This window comes from Haemaphysalis longicornis, unplaced genomic scaffold, assembly GCF_048455015.1.
Source record: "Haemaphysalis longicornis isolate Haplotype H1 unplaced genomic scaffold, Haemaphysalis longicornis Haplotype H1 scaffold_2, whole genome shotgun sequence".
Classification (NCBI taxonomy): domain Eukaryota; kingdom Metazoa; phylum Arthropoda; class Arachnida; order Ixodida; family Ixodidae; genus Haemaphysalis; species Haemaphysalis longicornis.
Genome location: NW_027526295.1, coordinates 217073950 through 217089116, shown reverse-complemented (window position 1 = coordinate 217089116; position 15167 = coordinate 217073950). Strand labels below are relative to the sequence as shown.

Genomic DNA, 15167 nt, shown 5'->3' with positions numbered 1-15167 from the left:
AAACAATCATCGCGCGTTTGATATACGGCCCGAGAGGAGCTCGCGGAAACGCGCGTCGTAGTATCCAGGCCCACGGGCGAATCGAGAGCACGAGGTGTACAGCGAAGCCTGGTTGAGCGTTCTCTACTCTCCATACCGGGAAACGAACGCGCGCACATGCTCTGCCGGTGACCTGCGGTGCGCAGACGGCAACGGCGTTGGGACGACGCGCGGAGAGTGGCTCGCGTCATAACTTGAGCTCGCCGCGGATATGGCGGCTATGTAAGGCGTTCCCACTAGAGCAGCCGAGTCAGCCCTTTGAAATGTGTTCAGGCGTCTTAACCTCGCCGACCGAACGGAAGAGGAGGAATATGAGAGGCGAATCCGGTCGCGGTACCTTGAACTGTGCGGCCGAAAATGTTGCAACCCATCAGACGATTAGCGTCTAGGGAGCGGGATCGGGAAGAGGCGTGCGGGGTATACTATTCCGCGTACTTAGTGACGCGAGTGCCACCTGGAGCAACTGATGGCTGCGCATCGGAAGAGAGTGCCGCTCCACTGGAATTTAAACCTAGCTCCAAGTGCTCAACATGGGAACTCTGTCGAGCATACTGCCTCCGGTTTTCGGCCCGCGGATGTGAAGATCATTAGCTTGCCCAGCTGCAGTTACAACAAGCGGCCTTACCGGGGCATCAGCACCAATTCCGTGATTCCAAGTTCATCACTGTCCGAAAACCAGTGGCCGGCCACAGATCAGATCAGATAAACCTTTATTGTTGCCACGCGTGGGACCGTTTTCAGGTCGACTTCAGTGTCCTTCCGGCGACGGCAAGATTCATGTAGATCTCTGCGGCGTCTTCGACCACTTGGGCTAGTGAGACCCATGAGTCCTAGGGTCTGTGTTGAGCAGCGCGGCCTCCCACAGCTCCTCGTTACAGAAAAAAAAAAAAGAAAACAGAAGTCCCAGGACACCTAAGCACTTCATATGAGTGGTGACGACAGAATTTATGTCGACATCACCGATGTTTCGTGGAACGCCGAGGAGAAGAGTGCCCTGGCTCACCGGTGACTGCTGGGCTGCTCGGCCGCTGGGCGATGGCAGCAGACAACGTGGCTCTGAGCGTGCCCAGGCGAAGCCGCAACGCTGGCGCTCGCTTCTGCTCTGTTGTGTTTTATTTAGATGCCTTTTCGCAGCTACAGACACCGCCGATGCCGGCGTTCTCGCTCAATTGGAAGTTTAAAGCTTTCGCTTTACTTTAAAAACTACCACAGTACCAGCCAGCAGAGGTAGTGGTTTCGGTCGGCCGTTATGTACCGCCAATACAATTCAGGGAAGAGACCAGCTGGAGGAACGAACACACAGCTGAGCGCAGGTTCTCTCGCGCTTGAGCGCATATGGCCCCACGCTGAAGATTCGTGTCGCGGGCGTATGAAGCTCGGCCATAAAAGTTGGCACAGCGGCAAGAATCAGGTCAGCAGCGCAACTGCCATAACCCGAACAATGTGCGTATATGTAGTAATTGTGCTATCTTGAAATTGGCTAGAAGTAGGGGAAATACAATTTATTGTCGGAGTAGACGACTTCCATTCACAATGGGCTAAGAAACAAGAGAAATAATCGGAGTAAAAATAACGTAACGAATGAGATAAAATAATAAAATAATTAGATAAACAATTATGGCAAAAAATAAGCTCGCGCGAAATACGAGTTCGCTTCGTAGAAATACCGTCTTTTTTCTGATTTATCATAAAAGAGATGGTATTTCCATCTCTTTTTGGTAGTTCCATCTCATGGTATATCTTTTCTGATATACCAACTTTTCTAATTTATCATCATCCTTGCGCTATCCCCCCTCCACGGGGTTCTATGCAGCAAAAACGCACTCAGCCGCTGACTGAGCGAAAAGCAAAACTATCATTTAGTTAACGGTGTTTTTATCGTATGTAACGGTTATTTTCAATGGTAAGCACTGAAGTACTGACCAAGCGATTGACCAAGTACTGACCACGTGCGATTGCGCACGCGCAGTGTGCGCTGACTTATCACTTGTTTTTTCCCGCAATGTTACGATCAACTACTGCACGCCACAAGGTGGCGGTCGCTGCACCGCGCGACATTTTAATTTTTATTTTTTACTATCTCGGGAGGCCGGTAAGGCGAAAGAAGACGGTTACTAATCGGGATTCCAAGGCTCAGTGGTGTATGGATAGGGCCACGCACGATCGGCGAAACCCAATTCGCACAAAAAGAAACTGTTCGCGCGGAAAATCAAATCCTGTTCGATAGCTCAGAGCAAGCTGCTCCTCGCAGCGTTAAACAAGCTCGCGACCTCTACCCTCACTATCACTCAACCACGACTGTACCCGCCGTGATTCGCCGAGTATCAGGTCCCCCCAAAGACGTCCCGCGCCGCACTTCTCAGTTTTTGATCGAGCATCCTCCGTTACGAGCTAGGCGCGAAGCACAAAGGGAAACGCGTGGGCGCGCGCGAGTGCTTCACCCCGCTCTCAAATTCGTTCGCGCCGCTGGAAAAGCCGGCATTCACGGCGAATTTGCATGCTTGCGCGGGCAGCCACTTGACGCGGTGCCGGGGCGGAAGAATAGAAAGAAGAAACGCGCGAGGAAACGCCGAGGCCACACGTGTACATATACTACATACTTGCGCGCCGATATCGGGACGGCGCAATCTCGCCCGCTAACACTACTCAACCTCCGCGCGAACACGATCGCGCTCGATAGAGCAGCAGGAGCGTGGGGGGGCACATACACGCCGGCCGACTACGAGAACGTATGCCACGCACAGACGAAAGCGAGAAGGAGACACACGGAGAAGAATCCGCGCGGAAAGACGCCGCTGCTGCTCCTCCACGGAGAGCGAAGGCGGAGATGCTTTTAAGAAGCGGACGACATCCCTGCGGTCGGCAGCTGCTGCTGCTGCTGCTTGGTCGCCGGCGTAGCAGCGACGTCGAGTGCGTTCTCAGCGGGTGCGCGGAGCAGACGTACGTCGTTGAAATGTGCTAGTCCCTCGCCCAGCTGCGTTCTAAATACGGCGGAGTAATCGAGCGACGTACGTGAAGGACTACGGAGAGAAAAAAGCACGAATATCTACAGGCGCCTACAAACGCGGATTAATAAGCAAAAAGCAGGAGAAACATGGAGCCGGCGCACATAAGCTGCCACCCTTTGGATACGCAGAAACCGTGTTTTAAAAACACCAGTTATTTTCATTACCCCACATTCGCTCTTCATCGCTATACATTCCTCACTATTTTATTTTAAGACCTTTTCAACTTCTCCACCCTGGGAGCGTCCATTTTATCAGTGGGCTGTGTTAGCGTTACTATGGGTGGCTCGATCGGCAGAATTACGTGCTGCGCGCGTGCAACACAACCGACAAAAGCCTGTTCTACAGGGTGCAGATTTCTCCTGCGAATTCGCAGATGCGGCGCCGCAGCTTCGGCAGCAACATCGTTTTCCCGCACGACCGGCGCCGCAGTTGCGAATTTGCAGGACAAATCTGCACCCTGTAGAACAGGCTTAGATCAATCGTAGTATCGCTAGACCGTCCCGTAACGAACTTGTGATGATGACGATGATGATGTAGCACACAGTAAGCGCATCAGAGATTCTGCGCCGTTTAAGCACTAATGTGCCAAAGTGAAGCACTTGCATCAGTTGTCAGTTCTCGTGACGGTATGTAAGAAAAGGACTAATGTAAATTCGCGTCAAGTAAGGCACTCGCGGTTTCACCCTGGCCTATAAGAAAGTGCGCAACCGCGATACTGCCGCTACAGTCGCCCGTACAGATCCTGGCCGCCTCGACCGTCCCCGCGCGGCCGCGATTCCAGTCGGATGTGGGCACGCCAGACCGATCACGACTCCGGCACCCACGGCCGCAGGATCGAATCGAGTCAGCACGCCGACTGCCATGCTAATGCGAGGGTTATGCAACAACAGCTGGCAAGTTCTCTAGCCCGAGCTTGGAGCGCACCAGAAGCGTGCTCCTAAATGACTAACTTGCAGTCTGCCTTACCTGCCATGCTTGATTGGGTGAGCGAGGTCATGTTTTAATCACCGATGGGTTTTCGATCCACTGCACACGTCACCAGTGCACGGAACGCTTACGACTACTCGGATTCTCTTTGAACAATCGCACGCAAATACTGTGAACCTTTAAAGCTGGCAGCCTTTCAAAACCAAGTTGGAGCGCAGTGGTGACGAATATCACGCTGTACAAAATCATTGCGACGACCTACAGGAATTGATGCAGGCGTGTCGAAACCATCCCCCCCCCCTTCCCCCCCCCCTCCCCCCACGGCACTAACAAGCTTTGGTAAACCTACCAAGGTTGCTAGCGGCAAATAACATGATGCAAACAATCGTGGGACACCAAACCCTCGCCTTCAAATAAAACGTCATTTGGTTATGTTCTGCGACACACTGGACACCGGCCAGTAAAGCAGTTCATATCCTTTCGTAGCAGTTTATAATAATGAGAGCACTGCAAACATTTACGCAAGTTTGTTTTCGCATTAACTATTTTACCTGTTTCTGCAACCTGCGGCAGGAAATGCAAAGATCACCCGCCGCGGTGGCTCAGTGGCTAAGGCGTTGCGCTACTGAGCACGAGGTCGCGGGTTCGATTCCCGGCCGCGGCGGCCGCTTTTCTGATGGAGGCGAAGAGCAAGAAACACCCGTGTGTACGAGATTTCGGCGCACGTTAAAGATCCCCAGGTGGTCAAAATTAATCCGGAGCCCTCCACTACGGCGCGCCTCATCGCCTGCGTTGCGTCGGCGCGTTAAACCCCAACAATCAATCGAAATGCAAAGAACACGAGCGCTTCCAAACAGCCTTACTGTAGCTCCCAAGTATAACTCTTCTGGTTTTCTCTGTACCTCTCATCAAACCGGTATCTGCTTTCATTCGCACTGTGATAACCGCTATCGAACGACGTAGGTTGTGTTTCACTCGCTCCCCGCACGAATTAGGAAACAATAGAGAGTTATGGCAGAGCGGAGAGCCGGTCCCTGTACGGTACCCGGTAGGGGACCGGCACCACTGCGCGTGCGCAGAGGCAGAAAAACTGGGTGTGCGCATGCGCAGGTGCACCGGGTACCGTACCAGGACCGGTTCTATTGAAAGAGTTACAGCATAGCGGAGAACCGGTCCTGGTACGGTACGCGCAGTGGCGCCGGTCCTCTACCGGGTACCCTTCAGGGACCGGTTCTCCGCCCTGCTATAACTCTCTAGTGTCCCGATGCAAACGCACCCCTACATATTTAACTTTTCGCCGCAGCGCTTATGGCAAACCATGTGGACGAGGAACAGGAACAGCGGAAAAGAAGCGCAAGATATACGAGAGCGGGAAAATTTTCTTCGTTTTGTGGGCGCCTGCTGGGGCTGTTTTGTTTTTGTCGTTACGCCACTCGTCGAGACTCTATCAAGCCCTGTCGACGGCGTCCAGCTATTTTAGTGGCGGGGGAGCACTTATCCCAGCAGCCTTGTCTGTCATTACCCCGATCTTCTTATCCCCACCGCATTTAGCAGCAAACATTTTTTTTTCCTGTGCAATTTTTCTTCCTTTTGTCTTTCTGTTCTTTCCAGATTCCTCCAGCCTGAGTTCCGCCGGCTTCCTGGCTCCAGCCTCTCAATAAAATACCGTTTGACGTGCACGCCTTTCTCACTCACCCTTCATGTGCTCACCCCCGCGCCCTGCCTGCCCTTTCAGTCTTCTAGTACACCCTTTTACTTCAACGCGGCGCACTAATACAGGGCGCTCCTGTCACTGCCCACGTCAGAGGTGAGCACGAAGGAGAAAAAAAGAAAAGTAGAGCTAGCGCGCAGTCTCAATAAGAAACAAAGTTATCCTATAGTCTTCCCTTCCCTCGTCCGAAGCAGACTGAGTAGCTCCGAGAAGAAGAAAAAAACATGGACACACACAAACAAAAGGTTGGCGCGGAGTGAGGGATGAAATTAAAAAAAAACGCACACAGGGACGCGCACGAACAACAACAAAAAAATAAACTAAAGAAAACATGGAAGGTAAGCGTCCGGGCATCCTATAGCCGCACGTCGACGCACGCGGGAGAGCGGAGGTTACGCAGAAGAGCAGAGCGCAGCCTCTGGAAATGCGGCATTTTGCGGCGAGTGTTACGTCTTTAGTGTGTTCCCTTCGCTTTCCGCTCTTGTTCCGAGCGTATAAATAGAGCGGAGCTCCGCCGCAGTAGCCGTACGAAGAAGGATGCTGCGCCGCTATCCCCTCCCTCCCGGCAGCACTTTCGGTCCGCAACTATCATCGGCTTGTTAGCCCGCCTTCACCCCGCCACGCACAGCTCCTCAGACCTCACAAGTTTTTGCAGCACGGGACCACCCTCGACTCGCTAAGGACCAAAGTGTCCGCATGTGTAAGAGCCACTGTCTAGTTACGGAAATTGTACAGGAAAGGGTCCTACAAAGGAGGCAACACTGCCTCGGAGAAAAAAAGGATTTAATCAATTTGGCCCACGCAGGATTGCTGAACGGCTGAATATAGATTGCAGATAACAGCTTTCGCGTTCCTGCACACTGATATTCGCGCTGTCTTCATAATAGAAATTGATTCAGTAAAGCATGCTAGTCTCGGCTGCCAACCTATTTAAAGAGCATCGAACTGATTATCCACCCGCCGCGATGGCTCAGCGGCTAATGCGTTGTGCTGCTGAGCCCAAGGAGGCGGGTTCGATTCCCGGCCGCGGCGGCCGCTTTTCTGATGGAGGCGAAAAGCAAGAAACGCCCGTGTGTACGAGATTTCGGCGCACGTTAAAGATCCCCAGGTGGCAAAATTATTCCGGAGCCCTCCACTACGGCGCGCCTCATCACCTGCGTTGCGTCGGCCCGTTGAACCCGGCAGTCAATCAATCAATCAATCGATCGATCGATCAATCAATCAATCAATCAATAACTGATTATCCTCTCTCATCCGCAGAAAAGCGTTCACAAAGCCAGTTCCATGTCATCATGTCTTCGCCAGATTACTGACCCAATTCCGCCTCTAGGGCGTTACGTATTTTGATAGCTCGTAGGCATTCGCGTTGTGTCGAGTGTTTTGTTAAGTTGCGCCTCGTGGGAGTCCTCCCCAACAAACTACCCCACCATGAGCAGTGTGACATCGCTGCGCGTAGCAGAGATACGCTCTTCTCAAAAACAATGGTAATGCTTGCTTCAGTCAACACGCGGCCAGCGGGAAAACAATCTCGTATCCAGAGTAACCATAAACAGGAGCTACTTCGAAGGGTGAGACAGATTACATGCTCCAAAGCAATCCAGGGGAGCTGCACTCGACGGCATCGCGGAAGATAAAAGCCAGCAGTGAATGCGCTTACGATTACTGTTTCCAGGTGGACCTCCACTGGTCACATCCAGAAAAGGACAAAAATAATATGACGCGTAACGGCGAAGCTTTAGTTCACGTGTGCACCAAACATTGCCGAGTAAAACGCAGCGAAGTTAGCATTACTAACTAGCTCGGTAAGTTGGTGTCTTAAAGCGACGGCGGATTTACGGGTACGTTACAAGTTAGTCACGCTTTCAGATTAGCACCATTTAAGTGACGAAACGGCATTCTTAAAACCTCGTTCATTCCTCAGGCTATACAAGATTGGATTTATCTAAAAGCACACGTGGTTGCGGTAAACTAGATTAATCTCCGGCTTGAAATTATATGTACTGATGTTCACTAATTCGAATTAGTGCATATCGCACGTAATGTAATTGCCACTTTGCTACAACAACCCCTTCCATTGAAAATATCCGAATTGCAATAACTATAACTACAAATAACTACACCAACGCTTTAAACCGTCGGTTGCCGGCATTTAATAAAGTTACTCCTATCCTATCCTAACTAGCTATACCAAGGGTTCGGACGCGGCACAGTTCGTTAAGTAGTGCGGTGCCTGCCTAGTCGAGCTTCATTCATCCCACGTGTCTCTCGTATACGTGCGCAGAGGAGAAAGCGAGCGACACGGAGGCCGCGACGACCGCGTCCTCTTCAGTTCCCAGCGAGCCACACACAACAGGAAGCGGACTCTTGTCGGCGGAAGCCGTTTCGCGCCGATCCATCAGCGACACGTCACGAAGTGGCGGATAACCCGCGGAAGTCTCCCTCCCTCCCTCCCTCCCCCGCCCTCTCACCTCCGCCACTTCAGTGCAGTACCAGAATTCGGCCCACACTGACGCGGGACACGCCACTGCGCGTGGATTCTGTACAAGCGAGGGCGAAGCGAGACAAAGAAGGGTCAAACTGCCGGCAGCACCGTCGATGAAAAAAAGGAAAAAGGAAGTGTTCCCTATGCACGGCGGCTAAGACGGAACTAGAAGGGGACAAACATACTCGGATACGGTCGGTGTACTAGATATCTAAGTGCTGGCGGGCACAGCGGTCTATTTTGTTCCTCCTGGTTCGATCAAGTTCGGTAACCCCGCAAAACACGCAACGCTTGGGGTCACGGAGGGTGCAGGTACGTACAGCTCACATTGGCACAAGCACGAGGGAGTACACACAGCTTTGCTGCATCACGCAGGGAGGCACAATGCCACACCACGGGCTGTTTGTAACTGCGTATTGACCACACTCGGAACACGTAACAGCGCGCAGCTGTTAAGAGGTCACGGGTAAGCATTGCCCCTACGTTTTCGGATTTTTTTTTTTTAACGGCGGAGGAAACTAATTTTCCTTCTATTTTCTTCTCTTTCTTCCTAAGAGCAGCAACTAACCCGCTGGGGCACTTTCGACATCAATAATATCAGCCCACGATACGTTGGCAGGTTAATAGCGGGACTAACTCGTAATCGTATACGTGTTGCCCCATGTAACGGTAGCGTAGCTCTCCCAAGAAAGGAAGCAGCTGAAATTATATATAGGCTTATATATATATATATAGGCTATACATCGCCTATAGCGGACATGACAGAGCGAGTTGAGAAGCACTGAACGAAGAGGCACCAAAGCGGCGGGGACAGAGAAGACAACAGCGTCGCTTACTTTGCTGATGTCGTCCATGCTGACTCGGCCATTGGTGTCTCCACGGCTGGACCGAGACGATTTGGTACCAGGACTCTGGTTGGGTGTGGGAGGAGGATGGGGCAGTGGGGAAGGGGGGGGGGGGGAGCGGACAGAGAACAACAGACACAGTGTTCACAAAACGAGAACCACAGTCGGCAGCTGCAGCGCGCACACACATATGGACCAAAGGGTCCCAAGCATCGCCACAACGAGGGAAGGGAGACCCATCGAGGGAAGGGAAACACGGCACTCAACACGCACACGTGAACACATCAACAACAACAAAAAAAGCACAGAAAAACTGACGGAAATTGGCAATTTCCACGCGATGCAGTTCTACGACCAAAACTAAATAAATAGCGTATTGTAGGGAGCGGCACTCCCCCCTGCTTCCCGTATTTCCTTCTCGCACCCTTCCTCTTTTTCTCGAAAGCATGCAGGCACAGCTGACTTGGAAGCCTTGCAGATGTGAATAACTTTACCTCCGTTTTCTTTGGCATGCGGGTACCTAGAAGATGTAACAATTAACACATCAACAGAGCGACGTTAGCGAATTTCCCAAACTGGTGCGCGGAAAATCTTCTTACGCCATCGTGGTCAATGCCAACCTTTGTGGCCCACCATCCAACATCAGCGCATGTATAGTATCTACTCTTATACAAAGCAGTCGACAGTTACAGTCATCCAGTCTAGAACCAACAAGTTCCGAGAAAATGCATAACTGTGTGCCTTATTCAAGAATGTCGGCACTACAACTTTATGACAGCGACGGAGCGAGGTACGTCTTGAGTTACTCCGCCGTGCGGACGCCTACAAGCTACCCGCGAAAGCCGATGGGCGCCGATCGCACAATACGAATATCCAGCGGGGCAGGAATGAGGATCATAAGTGGGGAAAGCGGCACGACATCTGAAAGCGAATCAATGCGAAGGTGGCAGGACATAAAAGATCGAGAATGCGTCGGAAAAAATGGATGCGGATCCGCTGGTACAAAGAGGCAGCAGCCGAAACTGTCCACGAGGAAAAGGACGTGCCGCCGACGTCTAAGACGTGCGGCCACTTTCACATCATACCCCTCACTCTCCACGCGAGCTTGGACGGCTTACCTGAGGCCAGAGAGCGAGCGCATTAATCCGAGATTTACAATGCGTCGCGTCGGGGACTGGCGTCCCGGCACCCGTTTGCCGTCGAGCAGGCCGCAGCGGCGAATTTGAGAGGCAAAATAGATTTTCACGCTCAGGGCCACGTTCTGCCAGCCACGTTCTGCCAGCCACGTTCTGCCAGCCCGGTCCCTATTATCCGGACGTCTTGCTTAGACAAAGTACGTGGCGGTGCACCCTCAGGCAAGCAGCCACTTTTACACGCGTGCGCACGCGTACGTGGTACTGGACCTATTTAGGGATCGGCAAAGAATGGGGGGTATCTCAGCCCCGATGAAGCTGATTCTCAACCATCCTCATCAGACTTTTCTTTTCAAAGGACTTGCTCAAAAGAAAATTTCCGGCCCAACAGAGTTTTAAATACAAACTTTCGGGTGTTTTACGAACCCAAGCTATACATCTGGACTACAAGGAGCGCCGCGATAAAGTTTTCCGGGATAATTTTCACCACCCAAAGATCTTCAACGAGCGCCGAAATTTCGATACACCGGCGTTTTCGCCTCTCGCCCCCATCAGAAAAACAGCCACCGCGACCAGGATCCAGCCCGTGTCCTTGGTTTCGGCAGCACAACGACTTAGCAATGAGCCACCGCGGCGGGTTCGAACCAATAGATGTCCCGACGATCACTTAGATGAGTTCCGATAAACAATTTAAAAAAAAATGCTTATTGGCGTCGCATGTAATTGGCACAGGCCTGTTCCACATGAGCGCAAGCGTGAGAACACGCCAACATATTTTACGGCAACAGCCGTAAGTAGGAAGCGTTATTGCTTGCACGAGCACGCCTTGTTGGGACCGGGCCCTCCACCGCGTTGAGGTATATAGCGTGACCGGCGAGCTTCTTGCAAAAGATGCTACAGCGCGAAATAAAACACGGACACAGAAAGACGACGGGACGAGCGCTGTCTTTCTGTGTGCGTGTTTTATTTCGCGCTGTAGCATCTTTTACAATGAACTACCAACTCGCCTAACAGTACACTTTGTTGAGCTTCTTGCGTGCGACTTACTTCCCTAAGTACGACGAGGAACCAAGGTAAACTCACGAGCGTTTAATTCACGACGAGGTGAAACAGCTCTCGAGAGCTACGTCCCATTACCGTCCGTTCACTGGCAGCAAGTCACCACACGCCTCAACGGAGTTATACCGGTCAAGTAAGAACTCGCATATAACTTACATAATACGTCGAAAGAACCTTTCAATCTGTTTAGCGCAAACACCTTTTTTAACAACCAGACAACCAGTTTCCAGGGCGCTGGGTGATGGCTAAATGCCAGGTGGAGCAACGCGGGCAACGGACCCTGCACCCAATCCTATGCATGTGCGGTGACGTCAGTCGCGAGAAAAAAAGGGTTCGAGCTGGACGAACGCCGAAGAAGTAATACAGCCGACGCTGATGTTGAAATAAGAACACCCCCCCCCCCCCCTCCCCGCCTCAAAAAAAAAAAAGTAACCTCAAAAAGTCCCGACTAACAGTGAAGCCAGGATTCCCGTCGGATACAGTCGGCGCACCGTTTCGGAGAACGAAGTGAATAGTTTGAAATCTAAAATAAACGGCCTTCTCGGCATGCGGAGCCAGAAACGAATGAGTATAGAATAGCTTGACCTCCACTGGAAACCTGTCCGATCGCTGAACGTATCTCAGCTGGGAGAAAGTTCTCTCGACATCACAGCTTCCGTTTGCTAGGCACAACAGTGTCAGATCAGCATTTACCAGCCTCGGGTAGCGAGTGGCAGTCTTGCAAATACTCGGCGAGTTCGAAAGCTGCGTCTGTGGTGATAGTTTCCAGCAAGCACTGGTTGAGAACGGCGGACCGCCAGCGCACGATTGGACAAATCGCTACTTTGAAAACGTCTATTAAGGGAGAAATCGGGTTTAACACGATTCTCCTAAAACACGTTCGGGGTGTAAAAATCGGGTAAGATCGGGTTTCCCCCCAAAAGGAACAACCCTTAAAATAACCAACACGAGGCAGAATTTGATACATCGGCATTATGCCATCAATCGACTGTGTCAATGGCTTCGCACTACTTAGTGGTCGACCAGATATGTAGACTGCATCAGATATGTGGAGTTCGCGATCGTTCGCTCACCGACAATCTCCTCTCGTGTCCCGCCCTGAAGTGGAATGAATCGCACCACCGGGGCTCCGTAACTGCGTTGCTTCGCCATGCCGAATGTTGATTGGCACTTGACCACGGCCGTAACCATTCGCGCAGCAAATTCCCCCCCCCCCTCCCCCAAACAAGCGAGCGCACTTCGCACTCGCCCCAGAGTCAGGCGGTTACGCTTGCACCCGTATTTTCACTCCCGTGTTGACACCTGTAAACGCTGCCGGGGCGCCGCCGGCACAACAGTGACCTGTGTCGACGGAAGCATGTACTTTCTTATACGAGCACTCGCGACCGTCGGCTGCACGCTTTGGACGTACGACACTCCAAAGAAAGAAAGAAAGAAAGAAAAAAAAGGAAAGAGAGAAAGAAAGAAAGAGGCGGAATACACGGCATACAGGGGCGCCGGGTGCAAGGCGCTGCGGAGCGGGAGACTCCGATTTATGTCAGCGCCATTGCAAACGTCCCCGCGACGGCGCACTTCCCACCTGTCGCATCGTGAGAGGACGGATCTGGGCGCACCGCTCCGGCCAACCCGGGAGCACGCGTTGCCCTAGCGCGCAGCCACGATGGATGGCACAGCACCAAGTCGAGGGCTCGCGCCCTGGCTCTCCTAGGGCAGAGCAACCGTCCAATAGAAGCTCCAGGGATTTACAATTAACAGCTCGTCCTGATGCCGGCACCACCTGAAGACGTGTCCAATACCTCACCGGGCCCGGCCTCCATTTTAATAGAAAGGAAACAACACACCAGGATGCCTTTTAATGTGCACGACTTGAGCTGATTTCCCACGCAGGCCTGCATGCGCCATTTCGATTGCTTTTGGCTTAAATTTGCTCACAATTCTCTCCGTAAACCTAATACTTAAGCCATGCTACGGTTGTCTGAAACAGGGTATGCAGTCTGCGCGTAGCGTACACGTATAGTACACCTGCTACAGCTCCCATTTCGTATTTTAAGCCCTTCTACGCGAGTCTTGGTCGGTGGCAGTTACTTGGTGCTCCCAACCATGGCCTGCCTTACTTCAAAGGTTGTGCACACACTAGTTACTGCGGGCACAGAATCCTTCATTTGCATGTTCGTGCGTACGTCGTCAGGATGAACGCTAGGGCTGAAACTAGCGTCACTAAATAAAGCTCATTTGGTTGCTTCTGGCAAGACGTAAGCGCAGAAGCAGACTAGGCTCTTTTCCTCGCATACTTTTTGCGCTCACGAACCGGCAGCCCGCTTAAGAATCGCTCCAGGGCTTCCGAAACGGCTGGCCTTAGTAAGGGTTGCGGCACGCGGCCAAAAAAACATTTTCGGCAAGTTCCCCGTCCTCTCGTTCGCTTCATATTTTTACGCGGCTCTCGAGGGCTGGGTCGTAAAATGCTAAGTGATCTGCAAGCTACCAAGCCAGCTTTGCGCACATGTCTCAGGCTTTCTTACGCGCAACACTGACGGTGACGAGTCTCGACTGCAAGCTTTGCGTAGGCCACCTCCTCTTTAAGTGCACGACCCTTTAGCAAAATTTACAGCATTACTTGGTGGAGTTAAAGGGAGCGGACTCAGCCGAGGCAACTAAATATGGGATAAATTGGAATAAAACCGTACCCTCATAGTATACGAGAATCGCCCTCGCGGCGCGCTAAGGTATACCTCCTACTACCTCGCAATATTCCCCAGCTCGCCGCACGCCTGTCGTAGATAGCTCCCCCGAAGGATACCCCCGATATTCTAAAAGCCCTAGCACCCTCTCCTACCCCACCCATCGCCTGGACACCAGGAACCCCCACCCCTCCTGTCTATAACGGAGCAGCCCACGTTGCGGCCCTCGAGCTCCCCTACAGTCACTCAGTTTGGACGCCTTGGTCACCACGAAAGACACGTTACTTCCATTTCGAGCCACATACTCCAATGTCTCATCAACCTTCCGACACTTCAGCCAAGAATACCTTCACCCACACCCCACGATTGTCCCTATCTTATGTTGTCGCTTCCTATCACCCTGGTTTAACATTATAGCAGAAGTAACGAACCTAGGAATGCGCAACCAAGGTTATAGTTGTCCCGAGATATCGAGGAGAAATATTCGCAAAAAAGCCCCATTTACATTTTTAAATTGCAAGAGGACTCGTGGCACAGTCGTTTTGACTCCGGCCCACTTGAGAGATACCGAGATTCAAAACCAACCAACCAACCAACCAACCAACCAACCAACCAACCAACCAACCAACCATCTTCTCTCTCTCTCTCTCTCTCTCTCTCTCTCTCTCTCTCTCTCTCTCTCTCTCTCTCTCTCTCTCTCACACACACACACACACACACACACACACACACACACACACACACACACACACGCACGCACACGCACACGCACACACATACACAAAGGGCAGCATATACGCATTTCAAACTAGGTGGGGGAGACTGCCGAAGAACAAACCGTGTGGTGGTTGAGGGTTTCTCCTACGATGATGTACCCCATGCCCGGTACTCGCTTGTATTTCAATTACGTTCATGCTTATCGGAGGCTAGTGCACGATTGACTCCTCGTTAGAAAACAAACCCCCCATAACGTGTTCCGCACCAGTACAACATCCGAGAATCGCCAGAACCCACACTTACGACCGCATGACACGCCGCTTGCAATTTACATATAAACGCCATCCGTGGCCCAGACACACCCATTCGAAACGCGCGCAAACGGATTTCGAAGGACCTCGAAATGGCGATGAGGCCGCATGAGGGGGAAAGGGAGAGCCGGGATTGTGATTACAGGAAATGCTCAAGACACCTTGCATTGTGCGCGCGGCCACAAGATGAAATAATGCCGGCTTTGTGCGCGACAAGCTCGGACACGGGCGCTTTCCACTCTTCCCGCTGCTGTCCC

General features: G+C 52.0%; 1 pseudogene across 1 annotated transcript in view; it reads right to left on the bottom strand.

Moving 5' to 3' along the window:
• The window catches only part of LOC144169900 (uncharacterized), a 235901-nt pseudogene that overhangs the window by 80179 nt on the left and 140555 nt on the right, over positions 1–15167 (bottom strand). Inside the window, exon 6 of the transcript XR_013322536.1 lies at positions 9004–9078. The product of XR_013322536.1 is annotated as an uncharacterized LOC144169900 (transcript). The remainder of the gene's footprint in view (positions 1–9003; positions 9079–15167) is intronic.